At 52.0% G+C, this 14993-nt stretch overlaps 1 long non-coding RNA gene across 1 annotated transcript; it reads left to right on the top strand.

Moving 5' to 3' along the window:
* Positions 1–7800: 7800 nt before the first annotated feature.
* LOC108924790 (uncharacterized) lies at positions 7801–9164 on the top strand. The gene is made up of 3 exons (XR_001965334.2): positions 7801–7919; positions 8032–8165; positions 8693–9164. It is a non-coding gene; the product is annotated as an uncharacterized LOC108924790 (long non-coding RNA).
* The last annotated feature ends 5829 nt before the right edge of the window (positions 9165–14993 follow it).

Genomic DNA, 14993 nt, shown 5'->3' with positions numbered 1-14993 from the left:
GCCCCCACCCCAGGCCAGCCTTTATGGAGCTCTGCTTCACGGAAACCATGTGATCTTCCACACGGTGCACAGAGAGAGAGCGAGAGAGAGAGAAAAACTGACTTTGAATGAGAGAGGAGAGGAAAAGGAAACGGGGGGGGGGGGATAAAGAAAGGAGATGAAGGGGGAAGAGAAAGAAAGAGAGGGAGAGCGAGAAGGGGGAGGCTGAAAACGGAAGGCGACGGAGAGATGATGGACAGACGAGGGTAGAGAACGACGCGGATGTTCACCTCCGACACACCCAGCGTGAAAGTGAACTTTTCACCCAGGTCTCAAAATGTTAACCACGGTGATGCGTCCGGCCAAACCGATCCAGGACCGGCTGAGAGTGACGCAGGAAGCGTGCGGGTGCTGAGAGCGCGGCTCCTGATCGCACCCGGGAGATCGCGGGCCTCCTAATTAATGAACGTGGTGAATAATTGATCACTTAACACAAGGAAGCAGATGAAACCCCCCCCCCACCCCACCCCACCCCCTTAAGATCCCCATTGTGTCTCCCAACGCTCCCTCGGGCTCCTTTACCCAGCATGCTCCATGCTCTGCCCACTCCTCCCTCTCGCTCCCTCAGCCCCTTTGTGTCCCTTTCCAGTCATTTCCCAGCAGAAGCAAAGCTGGGAACATGTTTAAAGGGAGTGGACCTTTAGTTCGGGTTCAAAACTGCAGCCTTTCATTAGAGCGCCCCTCCAAGGCGATCGTCTCTCACCCGAAGTCCCGCCACCGTTTCCCAGGCTCCTTCGCCCTCCGCTTCCCATCGCTTCTGTTAATGACTTTCGCCCCACGTGCTTCTCCAGGGTATAGGAGTCGGGGCTTCATTCGTGTTGCAGCGCGAGCCACTCCACGCAGCTCACGCACGTGTTCGTTTTATTAAATGGATTTTATGGCGTGGACTTTCCGCAAAACTCCGTTTGCCGGATGAAATAAACGGTGGCGCGGTGAACGGACGAGTCACGAGTTGTTACGGATAGCTTAGCGCCTTGGTAGTCGCGTGTGCAGCGTTGATGGCGTGTACCGCTGTCCTGTCTCACACACACACACACACACACACACGTGTCCCCGGGAACGGAGTGTGAAACCCAGGCCAGATGATTCCTAGTGAGCCCCCCCCCCCCCTCCCCCAAGTGTGAGGCCTGCGTGTGTGTGTCATCCCACAGTGTATGGAGAGATTCAGGAAGACAGTGCATAGGCCTACTAAATATTGTGCGTGTGTGTGTGTGTGTGTGTGCGCGCGCGTGTGTGTCCGTGCTCAAAGAGAGCTCTTGAATCCATTATGAATGTACAATAGTTGACTTTCATTTCACGGTTGGAAGCACATGACAGAAAACCCTTTGTGACCGGACTCGGTATGTCTGCGCGTCTCAGCGAAAACATCTCATGACCGTTTGAGGGCGCGGGAGGGCAGAGCGGCGCAGGTCCGCGTGCGCCCGCACGCGAGGCGGCGCCCGGGCGTTCGCCAGCGAAAGCGAGAAGGCGTCGAGCGAGCGCTCGCGCGTGAGGCCGAGACCCCAAATCGAGCGGGTCCCACACGCGCGCCGCACGTCTTTCTGCGGTGTGTGAGGGGCGAGGGACGTCGGAGGAGGACCGTGTGGCACGCACACACACACACACACACACACACACACACACCGAGAGCTAGAGGAATGAAACCTGCTCCGGTGCAATTCTCTGATTCCGCAGAGTTCCGTGGAATTAAGGGAACAAAGAGCGGCGTTGTCTTCGACCGACGCGCCTCGAGTCCTCGCGCGGCCTGCAGTATCCGATCGGCAGCCGGGACGGTTAATTGGATTTTTAATTCCTCCGGTCAGCTCGTGTCGGGTCTGCGCAAATATTTACACGATCCCCGATCGCTCCTTGTGTTTTATCTCGCGGGGAAGGGAAGTGCGATCTCTAAGGACGCGGCGCAAACGGCGGCTTCGGGACGCGGGCGAACGAAGGAAGAGCGTGTGCCGGTTATAAAAGAGCCCTCGTTGGACTATTGTTTAAAAGAGAAAAAAAACGAACAATAAGGACAGGCTGCAGGTCAACATGCCAAGTTCTGACAAAAATTTGAGCATTTCCTAAAAACAGATTGCTGCTACACGCTAATGCTTTTTTTTTTTTTTTCTTGAAATGGCCTGCAGAAGAACGCCGCTTCCTTCTGCTGTCCGCAAACCCGGTCGGTACGACCGCCGCGCCCCCCGGGGCCCGTTCGAAGACCCGGTGCAGTTCTCCACGGCCACGAGAACGAGCGCAAACGGATGTTTGAACAGGAGAGGGTCGAGGATCGCGGAAAAGTGCGGAAGAGCCTTGCGGTTCACCGGAGGTCACGGCTCACGTCGGAACGGTCCGAATAATCGGGCGCGCTGTCTGACCGTGGACGGATCGCTCTCCGAATACGTCGGTCTGCCGGGGAGAGCGACCGTCTCCGGTGCGCGCTAATGTCGGTCGCGTCCCTGTTAGCGTTAAAGCGAAGGCTTCCTCGCGTTCCGCAGCGAATCCATGTCCGCAGGACGCTGCTGCTGCCCGAGTTGTCTTTGACTTGCCGAAGCGTTCCCGTGCATCTCCTCAACTCGTTTCTCTGCGCTGTCTTCCTATAGCTGCCCGGATCAAATTTAAGACCCTGGTTGTGGCCTACAAATCCATTCATGGAACTGCTCCTAGCTATGGAAAAGACTTGACTATCTGCTACACCCCAACCGGACCGCTACGCTCTTCCACATCTGCCCGCTTGGTGGTCCCACACACGAAGAGTAAAGCACAGAGGTTCTCGGTTCTGGCTCCGTTGTGGCGGAACGACGTCCCCCTCTCACTCAGAACTGCTGAATCCCTGTCCGCATGTAAAAAGGCTCTTAAAACTCACCTCTTCCAGACTCACTTCACCCATCATCTCTTAAGTTCATGTAAGGTGCAAATGTTCATGCACCATAACTTTAAGATCATGCCCGGATAACCCTTTACACAGCTACTCCTGTAATGTAACGTAAATGTTTATATGTATCTCAAAAAAAAAAAAAATTGTTACTAGGAAGGTGATCAGGAATCGTGGATATTGCGATAAAGTTTTGTGCAGATGCTCGTGTGACGAACATTGTTTCAAATGATGGAAAGAAACCAACTTGAGAATCACGCGTCCGCAACTACGTCCCTTTCTCCTAACGTAACGAACACGTCGTATTTTCTACGAGATGTACGTCGCCTTGCAGAAAAGCGTCCGCCGTCCCCTCTCGCGCGGAGGCCGGAGGACACGGGAGGACCGGCTCGGACGACTCAAAGGAAATAACCGCGACGACACGAACGGGGAAGCGGGCCTACGGCGACACCGAGGAACCGAGGCACAGGTAGCCCCGAAAGAGGAAGGAGGAGAAGCGGAGTGAGAAGTCGAAAAAAGGAAGCAAATACATTAAGAAACAACTTCCTATGCAGGAAGCAGAGCGTGAAGTCACTTCCTGTTGGCCATCCCTTACGGGATGGCGCTCTCCGCAGCGTTACGGGAAGCTTCGAGACGCGCAAAGAGTCTACGCGCGATGAGACCGACACGATGACTAGGGGAATAGGAGGAGTCCTCATAATAACCGCAGAGAAGAAAAAAAAGCCAGGCTGCCATGTGTGTTTTTTTTTTTTTCTCAGAGGGCATGACTGCGGCAGGACGGCCATCGCCGCCGTGGACCCGGCGGTTTGTGGACCTGGGCGGAGGTCAAAATGTCGAGTCACGCTTGCCAAACAAAGCCTCTGCCTGCTTTTCCTTTAGAGCTTACTGGCACTGAGTGCCACCGAGCATTTCCTCCTATGACACAGCTGCACTGTGGCCCATTTATATAACATTTACTGCATATTTACATACATTTTCATTTATTTACTTAACAGATGCTTTTCTTCAAAGCGACTTACAATGGATACTGTGTAGCGTTACCAGCCCACACACCTTATTCACCAAGGTGACTTACACTGCCAGATACACTACTTACATCAGGTCACTCATCCATACATCAGTGGAACACACTCTCTGTCACTCACACACTATGGGGGAACCTAGACAGCATATCTTTGGAGTGTGGGAGGAAACCAGAGCACCTAAAGACTTCCACTGCTAGATACACTACTTACACTGGGTCACTCATCCATACATCAGTGGAACACTCTCTCTCTGTCACTCACACACTATGGGGGAACCTGAACAGCACGTATTTGGAGTGTGGGAGGAAACCCATGCATATGTGCAGTACAGTCTTGCAAAAGCACTATATATATATATATATGTACACAAATTTTTTACATGATTCATTATATAGCAAGGTTCTCCCATGTGACCATCGTTCAGCCTCACAACGAGGCACATGTCTTCACTCCACTTTCTCATGGGTCAGAGGGCAAATTCACACCATCACAGCCGACAAATTTGTTTTACAGTCCCTCCTTCACGCTCGCGTCCCTCCACGGATTGTCACAAACTTTGAATGAGCTCTCCTGCAGGATTTTTGTCTCCCTCACGGTAACATCCATGACAATTTCATACGTTTCCGCGATTCTTACTTAGACTGAACCGCTGATGTGTCGCGAACCTGCTTGGGCAAAGCGAACGTACGCACTTGTGTCACGGCTGATGCGCTTCGAATTCAGCGGGAACGGCTGAGCAGAAGGGATGAGAGAGGGGAGGGAGGAACAAAGGACGGGAGCGAGCGAGAGAGCGAGAGAGAGAGAGAGAGGAGGTCTCTCGCAGAGCCTCGGTGAGCTTGGGGCTGGGATACCAGGATATGGATTTGTTATTCTAAAGCTTTTACTGGAAGTCCCTCCTCCACGGTTGCCACGCCAACCAGGTGCCGGGAGGTTTTGGGTCGAAGCGGTTATTATGTACAGAGCAAACAAACAGAATGACCTGGCAGGCCCCAAAAATGACTCCGGGGGGGGGTGGGATTATTGAACCGAGGAGAGGGCATGGGGCCGTATCAACAACGAGAGCCCCTCCGCCGCCAGCCCTCCCCGTCGGAGAGCCGCGTGGAGCATAGCGGTTAAAGAACATGTCCTCGAAGCCCTCCTTTATCCTTTTAACAAATGATTCTATTATATTATGTTGTATTATATTACAGATAGCAATAATTAAAATAAAAATTAAATACTAAGCTGTCCATCTCAGGTGCTACGTTGCGGAACAAGAGCTGGAACTCGGAAACAAAGCGGCAAAGGTCCGTGGGCGAAGAACGCGGGAAGAAAAAGGAAGCCAGAGTTCTACGAAAACATGCATGTGGTCGGAGAATCAAAAAAGGCCCTTCGCCATTCCCTCGGTCGGCTGCGTCTTTCCTTAGAGCGAAGGCGTCACGGGCAGCGGGAACGGCTCCGCGCCCTTCCATCCGTGGTACCGGGTCTGTACTCTGCTCTGCTGGTTTAGGAGCCGGAGGCCAGCAGCGGAATATTAATGTCCATCAAGAGTGGTTATGGATTATAATGGGCACCTCAGCGGCTCATGAGGGACTCGGCTTGAGGGAAAAAGCTTTTTTGTGCTTGCTTGTCTGGGTCCTTATTGCCCTCTATCACTTCCCAGAACGAAGGGATTGGAAAGACGTAAATGTAGATACAGACACCCCCCCCCTCGCCTTCCACCTCTCCTGGGGCATAGACCCCCAACAAGGGCTTTGAAGTTTCTGTAGTTGGCAAGGTTTTGATGGTATGGGGTAGCTAGTTGGACTTGGGACCATCCATGGCGGAATCAGACACCATCCCTACTTATGTAAATTCGATTTACGGAAATCTGGATTTACGTTTAAAAAAATCCTGGCATCCGCATTATTTACTGATAGCGCTTTTATTTACGCAAAACATGCGAAACACGGTGGGGCGTCGTGGGTTGGACCGGATCCTGCTCTCCAGCGGGTCTGGGGTTCAAGTCCCAATTTCGGGCGCCTTGCAATGGACTGGCGTCCCGTCCTGGGTGCGTCCCCTCCTTCTCCTGCCTCACTCCCTGTGTTGCCGGGTTAGACTCTGGCTTCCTGTGACCCCGTACGGGACAACTGGTTTCGGATGAGGTGTGCGTGATCTGAAATACGTTAAGTGCAAGTCGGTGTAACCGGACAAGGCATGAAGCCGCATCTTCCCAGTTCCCGTGCGTTTTGAGCCTTGAACTCATCTCCTCTCGTTAGTGCTGTGCTTTTTCCCGTATTTTTTACCCTTTTCGTTAGTCACAATGCCTGGTGGAAAAGGGGCACTTGAAGGAAAATGAAAAACGTCTTGCAAGCGTCCCGCAATAAATCTGAAGATGAAATTGAAAATAAAAAGAAAGTATGAAGATGGACAAAGATTATCGTCCCTATCACAGGGACCAGGTTTAGCCGTATCAACTATAAATACGATAGTGAAGGATGCCGCGCGTATAAAGGAGTACCACGTGCCGTATGCGGTAGTCTGATTTTTAATTAAATTTATGCTTTATAGAAATGTGAAAATTTATTTTATTGACTACGCCTATGTCTTATTACCATATTTCAAATGTCTGACATTTACTAGAGAATTATATTGTTTTTTATACCTGTGGTTGCAACAAATGCGGAGGAAATAGGAGGCTTGGCTCTGTGACGGAGGGGGAGAGTCAGACATACGTACATTTCGACTTACGTAAGGGGTCGAACGGTCTATTTGCGTCAGTCCAGGGGTGTCTGTACAAATACAAACATATGATGGGATGGTTGGGGTGGGAAGGGAAGGCGGCGCTTGGGGTTTGAAAAACCACACACCGATAGGAGGGACACGCGGGGCAGGTTCCGAACAAGAGCGGGAGCGGGAGAGAAGGTCCAGGGTGAAGCGGTTCCGCTGCGCTGGACACAGAGCAGCCGCGTGCATCGTGATGATGAGTGTGTGAGGTCTGTGTGTGCTGGGATGAGACACCTTCTGAGCAGCTGCTTCAGTCAAATGTCCCCCTGAATGGCTGATCGGAAGGGAACAGGAGGGGGTGGTTTAGGTGAAACCACCTGCAGAGAGGTGGGGGGACCGTAACCCCCCCCCCATGTTACTGCAGCACGACCTCCAGCCTGAGGTCTCGCTAGAACCTCCCCACAACCCGCAACAGCCGGGTCTGAAGCACATTCCCATACGGGAGCAGGATGTAGCGTGATGGATGGAGATGCTGCTTTGGAACTGAAGACCCCAGGTTCGAATCCCACCCACTGCTCGAGGCACTTATGCTGAAACGACATAGTAAAAACTATCCTGCTCTACAAACGGGTAAATCGGTGTAAATGGCTTGGCCTTTGTGAATCGAAAATGGTTTTGTATCTTGAACTTTCCCTGGGAAGGAGCTTCTGCGTTTGGCATCTCTGGGCGAAAAGGACATGTGAAACAATCTCAAGACAGGAGCGACCGCTCGACAACAGCGAAAAGGGCGACGTAAATATGGAGGAAAGCAGCCTCACCGCCTACACACCCTAGTCAACACTCCACCTTCACTCTCACTCCATCACATTTACATCTATTTATTTTGCAGACGCTTTTGTCTAAAGTGACCTCCAATGAACTCTATGTAGTGTCATCAGCCCACACACCTTATTCACCGCAGTGACTTACACTGCTAGATACACTGCTTACACTGAGTCACTCATCCATACGTCAGTGGAACACACACTCTCTATCACTCACACACACGTCATGAACAGCATGTCTTCGGAGTGTGGGAGGAAACCAGAGCACCGAGAGGAAACCCACACAGACACAGGGAGAACATGCAAACTCCACACAGGCTGAGCAGGGATCGAACCCACGTCCTCTCACACCACCCAGGTGCCGTGAGACAGCAGCGCTACTCGCCGTGCTGCTCCCGATGGGCGGGGCTTATCGGTCTGAAAAACGAAAGCTGCTCTGCCAAAGTTTGGTCGATACTGAGCGCGCCGATTGCAGCATGAGTATTAATAACACAAAGAAAGGTAACGAAGAAAGACATGAACTACTAAAGCAATAAAGGATTTTCCAGCACACACCGCTACTCGTTGGGCCGCTGTGGCTCTATTAGAGCACATTTCATTTCTGTTTCTGCAGCCCAGGTGTGTGTTCTGTCCTCACCTGCCCGCAGGCTTTCTCGGAAGGTTCTGGACTGCGTGTCGGGCCGCCGACGGGAGCCGAACCCAATCCGTCTGGCCCGGGGCGAGAAACTCGAGCTCCGCTGCGCTGAGGTAATTCGGGGAGCATTCGAGGGCACGGCGTGGCAGCCGGAGGGGATCAGGTGGCGGGTCGCATGAGGCCGGCAGTGCCATCTGTCAGTGGGGTCTTAAACACGTTCCACACACACACACACATTTTGGGAATTGGAGTAGACAGTTCACCTGAAACACAGGTCTATGGATGTGGGAGAAAACCAGAGCACCTGGAGAAAACCCATAGAGCTGGGTTCGAACCCGTGTCTGAGAAACCAGCGCAGTTCTCATCTCCTGTCTCGTTCCTCAGTTGCCCTGGTTCCTTTAACCGCCTTCAGCACATTCAGTGCAAATCTTATTTATTCCATCCAAATTCTCATTTATTTATTTATTCATTTATTTGTTTGTATCAAGTGTTCTTTCTGCCGCTGTTCTTCTGAGGGTTGCCATATGGAATTTCATTGTATTGTATACAGCGACAGTAAATATCTTATCTTATCTTATCTTATCTTATCTTATCTTGTTTTTTTCTTTGTTTCTTTTTGTTCATCATGAACTTTGAACAGATAGGAAACAAAAGGAATAAAAGCCAAATGTCCTGGAATCTTGACCTCACATGCATTCACTTCCTGAACCACAGGCAAACCATCATGTCTCTCACTCTCTCTCTCCTTCACACACACACACACACACACACACACACACACACACACACACACACACACACACACACACACACACACACACACGCATGTGTGCGTGCGACTATACTCTACACAGCTACACACACGACTAGAAATGCATGGCTGCGCCGTGCACATAAACACACATCCCCGCACACAAACACACGCATACACACACTCCAACGGCTCCACGCAGAAACATAAACACACCCGAGTGTAAGGATGCCCCGTAGGAGGCTGTGCCCACACTCCGGTATTTATGTACAGTAAAATCCCAGTAAAACCTCTTCCTGGAAATCTAGTTGGTGGGACACAGGAAGGGGACTGTCGAGCACTGAGAGCCCTCTGTTCCCTAAGCCTGCGTGTGTGTGTGTGTGTGTGTGTGTGTGTGTGTGTGTGTGGGGGGGGGGGGGGGGGGGACATTGCTCAGCCACTTTGGGAAACGGCAGTTAATGCGGAAAAAGCCTGGTGATCCGACACACACACACACACACACACACACACACACACAGCAGCGCAGCCGAATCCAACACCCAGACACACATGCAGACCCCCCCCCCCAACCCCCACAAAACCACAGTTCACATCTGGCAAGCCGACGCCGCTCGAAAACGCAGTCAGTTGCTGCCGACCGGCAGCCCGTTCTCATCACACTGATTAAATGATTAATATTTATTTATGTTTCTGATGGTTTTTCTCCACACTCGGTTACACTGTGCAGCTGCATACAGTGATTTACCCATTCGTACACCTGGGTAATTTTTACCCTATCACTCTAGTGTAACTTCCTCGATCAGGTACCGGAGCAGGAGGTGAGGTTCCGACCTGGGCGCTCCGAATGCGGCGGCTCTAACCACCGCGCCCCCTGCTGGCCCCGGTGCCACCGCTCTTCCTGCCGAGGTCCCTTTTCATTCATAACCGGTAACCGTGGCGACGCTCATTCACATCTGTAATCGCTGAGAGTCGATATGAGCGAGAGCCATGGAGACGTCCATCCAAGGGGGATCTATTACAGCGACGGGAGGGGTAGGAGACACCGCGTATACGTAACCGGGAGGACAGAACGCGCCGTGTCTGTGTGTGTGTGTGTGTGTGTGTGTAAGAGAGAGAGAGAGAGACAGAGGGAGAGCAGAGAAGTCACCTGCTTGCTCGGAAAAGCTTCTGTACACTTAATCACATTTCTTTGTGAAGATGTGAGACTTAGCGGTCGCTTCATTCCGCCACGATGACAATCTGCGGGGATTTACACCCTTCTGTAAACAGACGCACGATGCTGCTATCGGCCGGCCCATCGAACATATGTGTGTGTGTGTGTGTGTGTGTGTGTGTGTGTGTGTGTGTCTCCGTACAGGTATGGCACAGCAGCTGGCAGGAGCACGACAGGAGGAAGAAACCCTCCTGCATGACCGCACTTTCGGTACTAACAGTGATCAGCAGCACGGGTTCGAGAGAACAGGCCGCGAGCCTGATTGCCCTGCAGGTGTTGGCTGAACGTTTCTCTTTATGATACAGAACTTCTAATTTCACTCTGTCCACATACAGGCAGGGCTCTGTGTGTGTGTGTGTGTGTGTGTGTGTGTGTGTGTGTGTGTGTGTGTGTGTGAAAGCCTATTTTCAGGAAGCTCAACGCTCTATATGATTTTCCCGCACATGAATTGTCCTCTTTAACACACCTGTGAATTATTGACAGGGAGCTTTTTTCCACAGGTGACCCCCGCCCCCCCCCCCAACCCCCCGAAACCCCCCAGCGCCACCTGAACGCTGAGAAAAAATTTACACTCGGAGCAAATATTTTATTAAATGCAAAAATCCACGCTCTTCAGCCACACAGGGACACATGACATACCCTTATTTTACCACATCTGGTGACAATTGACAACTGAAGGAATAAATGAGAGTGTGGAATTATTATTATTATTATTATTATTATTATTATTATTATTATTATTAACTCCTTGTCCACTGAGGGGACTGGTGGTCAGGAGCATATGCTAGAAGCTTAGGACATGATGCAGGGTACACCCAGGGTGAGACACCACTCCATCACAGGGAAATCTCACACACACACACACACACACACAAAGCCAGCAATTCAAAGTCACTGATTCAAATGAAAGACTTTGGACTGTGGGAGGTAACCAGAGCACCTGGAGGAAACCCATGTAGATGTGAGGAGAACATGCAAGCTTCGCAGAGACTGAACAGGGATGGAACCTGCATTCGAACCCACAGCCAGGAGCTGAGAAGCACCAGCGTGATGATGTCTACTGTCATTACTCTGATTTTGGGGGTGTGACTTTTATTAACTTGCTGATTCCTGAAGTTTACAGGTTGCCCTGACTTTTGCAGCTGTGGAGGGGAAGCTGGAAACCTCCTCCACCTCCGTCCGCTTGGTGGTCCCACGCACGAAAGGCCCAAAATAAAAAGGACAAAACTTTTGGTTCTTGTTCCGCTGTGGTGGAATGAGCTCCCCCCATCACTCAGAACTGCTGAATCCCTCTCTACATTAAAGAAGGGTCTGAAAACTCATCACTTTCGGACTCACTTTTCCTCTGATCTTCTAAGTGCCCGATAAACGTACGTTTATGTTTAATCATTTTTCATAACAATTTGTTCAATAGTGAAAAAACCTTTATGCAGCTACTCCTGTGATGTACACTGGTTCATACCGTGGTACACGACAAATGAACTGTATCTCTCTTCTGTTGGTGTAATGAACTCTTTGTTTTGTTCTCTGAGATTACGTCGCTTTGCGACGCTATGAGAAAGCGTCTCATAAATGAATAGACCACTGCATCACCCACGATCCACCCCGCCTGAGCGACACAGGCGCCGGAGGGAGACAGATGCAGGCTGCCAAGGAAGGCTGAGCGCTGAACTTACACCATACTGCACCTTCCTCCCCAGGTCCAATTAAGCTCCACCCAGTGGGACGGGTGCCGACCTGATGTCACAGCCGGGATCCTCCTTGGAGCCCTCACTCGGGCCGTTGAAAATGATCTGGGACGCTTGTCAAGTTTCTGTCATTTAATCCCCTGCCATGGAGACCGCGAGGGTTTCGCGACCCTATGACCCATGCCGCTCCCAGAATACCGCGCTGCGCTGCGATAAACGACCGTCACGCCGCGTCGAACCCCGGGGGAGAGCGTCTCGCTGTTTCCAGCATCGCTCGACGAACAGAAGGCGTCACACACGACCGGCCTGCTCGTTCTCCGTGTCGGACGAGATGTGAGAACAGGGCGTAGCGCTGGTGCCGTTCCAGAGTGACGTTCGCTAAAGCGCCTCCCACTGAAATTCGGTAGCATGAGCATCTTATGGGCTGCGAGCACTTCCTTCCAGGAGCCCTGCACTCACGCCTACGGTTTAACCCCAGAAACATCCGAAGACTGAGGAAAGTAGAAGACGGGAGGCGTGTGCGTGCGCGTGTGCGCGTGTGTGTGAGACGCGCCGAGGGCACGATTTTCACCGCAGTCAAGCCAAGCTGCAACCCCCCGTTGAGACCCTGAGTGACGGTCGGCGGCCAACGGTCAGCAGGTCGTCCTCCTGGACCGAATCGCTCCTTTGTGCAGAAGCTCCAGACTCAGAGATCCGGAGCATCAAACGAGCAGTTTTCTAGAACCTTCCCTCCCTGCCTCCAAAACAGAAATCCCATCAGAACTGGATTCCAGGGACCCTGGAAGTGGCGGGTGTTGGGGGGGGGGTCCGCTGCGTTGGACGAGAGCAGCGGGAGGTCATGATGAGGTTGAGGCCCTCTGCAACTCTCATCAAAACAAGTTCCTGAATCGTTCGTTGGCAAGAAAATATCTATATATTCGCATTTACACACTTTGTCTGTCACTTTTCTCCAAGGTCACTTACAGTGTGACATTTGTACACGGAGCTACAGCATTTACACTGATTTACCTCTTCGTACAGCAGGGTCACTTTTATCTTCTTCATACAGACGGGTCATTGTGCCGCGTCGTTCCGGATAAGTACCTTGATCACGGGTCCTACAGCAGGAGGTGGGATGTGAACCTGTGTCCTTGGGGCGCAGCAGCTCTAACCGCTACGCCCCCTGCTGCCCTGCCTGTGTGCTGGGAAAGGAAAGGAAACCTTCTCCTTCTCCTCGTCTTCAAGGGCACATCTGTGTGCCGCGCCGCGCCCGAGCCCTTCCCACCGTACGTCACACGTGGCTCGCGAGACATGTGCAGGAGGTCGGCTCTGGGGGGGGTTTGGTTCCCTCCAATCGCGTCGCTGGATTCTGCTCAAACCGTGACACTTCATTGGCCCTGCTGACAAGAGCCAGTGATTTACAGGAGATGCGCTTCCTGTAGGGTAGTAAATAATAATACCAGCGAGACACCGGTGAGGGGGAGGGGTGATCGCACTGAGGCTCGAACCCCCCCAACCCCCCATGACCCGACTCCGCCAAGCTTCCCCCCAGCATTCACAGCGATGCAGCCCAATCGGTGTGCAAAAGCGATCTGACTGGCGGTGGGGGGGGGCTGCAGGAGAAAGAGTGACAGAGTTGACTACCCTGCTTCCCCCGTCCCCCTCCCCCCCTCCACTTCCCCCTCCCTCCTCTCCTCACCCCTCCCCCCTCCAGCTTTTACTGGAAGCCCAGGCAGCTGCGTGCACCGATTTCACAGCTCTGATGTACATCATCCCAGGGGGCCTGTGTGCGTGTCAGTGTGTGTGTGTGTGTTTGCATGCATGCAACTGCATGCATGCTTAGTGCCCATAAAACTGAGTCAGGGCTCAGATGCAAGAGGGAACAGAGAATGGCACGTTTCTGCACCGTGGGAGGGAACGGCTCACACACACACGCGCGCGCAAACCCCGACCCACCGAGATTAAACCGACGGGGCACTTTCCACCGACCCACAGAACACCAGAACACGCAGCTGCCGCATCTGGGCCCACGGCTGCGCTCTGCTCGGGCACGGGTGGTTGTTGGCGCGAGACCTCGCGCGCGGGAATGAGCTCGCGTGTGGGAACGGGGCCGCCGTCATATCCCGGGTTCCCGCGTCGCTTTTTGCACGTCGGCACACGATACCGTAAATCCGTGCGCTCAGTCTGTGCTCGTGAGTCATTTTCACTTTCAAACGCTTCAGCCTTGGAGTCGTGGAGGAGCTCAGACGCGACGCTGACACACAGGCTGTGGGCCGTGTACAGTACATACTATAAATACAGTGCTCTGTCTACGGCACATACCGTATATATATGCTACATACTGTAAATAGTGTACTATATACAGCACATACTGTAAATACAGTAAATACAGTGCTCTACATATGGTACATACTGTAAATAGTATGCTGTGCACACAGCGCTCTAAAAATAGCTCTCTACATACACTGCTCCACATACAGTACATACAGTAGACATAGTGCACTATATACAGTACATACCGTAAATACAGCGCTCTACATACTGTACATAGTGTAAATACGGTAAATTCGGTGCTCTACATACAGAACGGTGTTTTAAAAAGATGCGAAAAAGTACTAATCTCGTTTCTGCTTCTTCCGCGGGATTTTCGCTTTAGCATCAGGACGCAGGTGTGACTAAATGCGCAGGACATGTCCTTTTTTCGGTGTCTCTGGGTTCACCCTGCACCGCCTCTACCGGATTCCCTCCTGCGTTGACACTTTGACGCTTTGACACTGCGCAGGTGTTGCCGTTACACTCCAGTTGTGTTTCCTGCTGTTGCCTTTTCTCCTGTATACCGTTTATCGCCATCGTCGTGTTCATTTTTGGCCGTACTGTACGCTCTGTACGTCTGCGGTCTCACACTCCGCCGGTTCCCACCGCAAGACTACGGAAAGGGCCCCGCTGGCCCCGGCCAGCTCCGCGACCCCGGGTTCCGCTCGAGCTCTTTGTCTGGCCTGTCCCGTCCTGCTCGACCCCGGTGCCGCTGTTTGCCGTTTCCCTTCTTCCAGGAACACGACGAAATCCGACTCTATTAATCTGCGAGTCGAGGAAATCATTATCAGCAATTTCACCGAACCCGTCGGTTTTGCAATGAAGCGCTGGGTGTGTGTGTGTGTGTGTGTGTTTTACAGACATGACAAGGGGCAGACATTTACTTGAAATATATTTCTCTCGTGTGCTTTCTAGAAAATTCTGCCAAACTGTGCTTATACCTCTAAGAGCAATTGTAAGGCCTTGTAAATTGGAATTAGAGCGACACCTGGTGGTA

This window comes from Scleropages formosus, chromosome 3 (genome assembly GCF_900964775.1).
Source record: "Scleropages formosus chromosome 3, fSclFor1.1, whole genome shotgun sequence".
NCBI lineage: Eukaryota > Metazoa > Chordata > Actinopteri > Osteoglossiformes > Osteoglossidae > Scleropages > Scleropages formosus.
The sequence above is the reverse complement of the archived record's forward strand: the minus strand, read 5'-3'. Positions and strand labels throughout refer to the sequence as shown.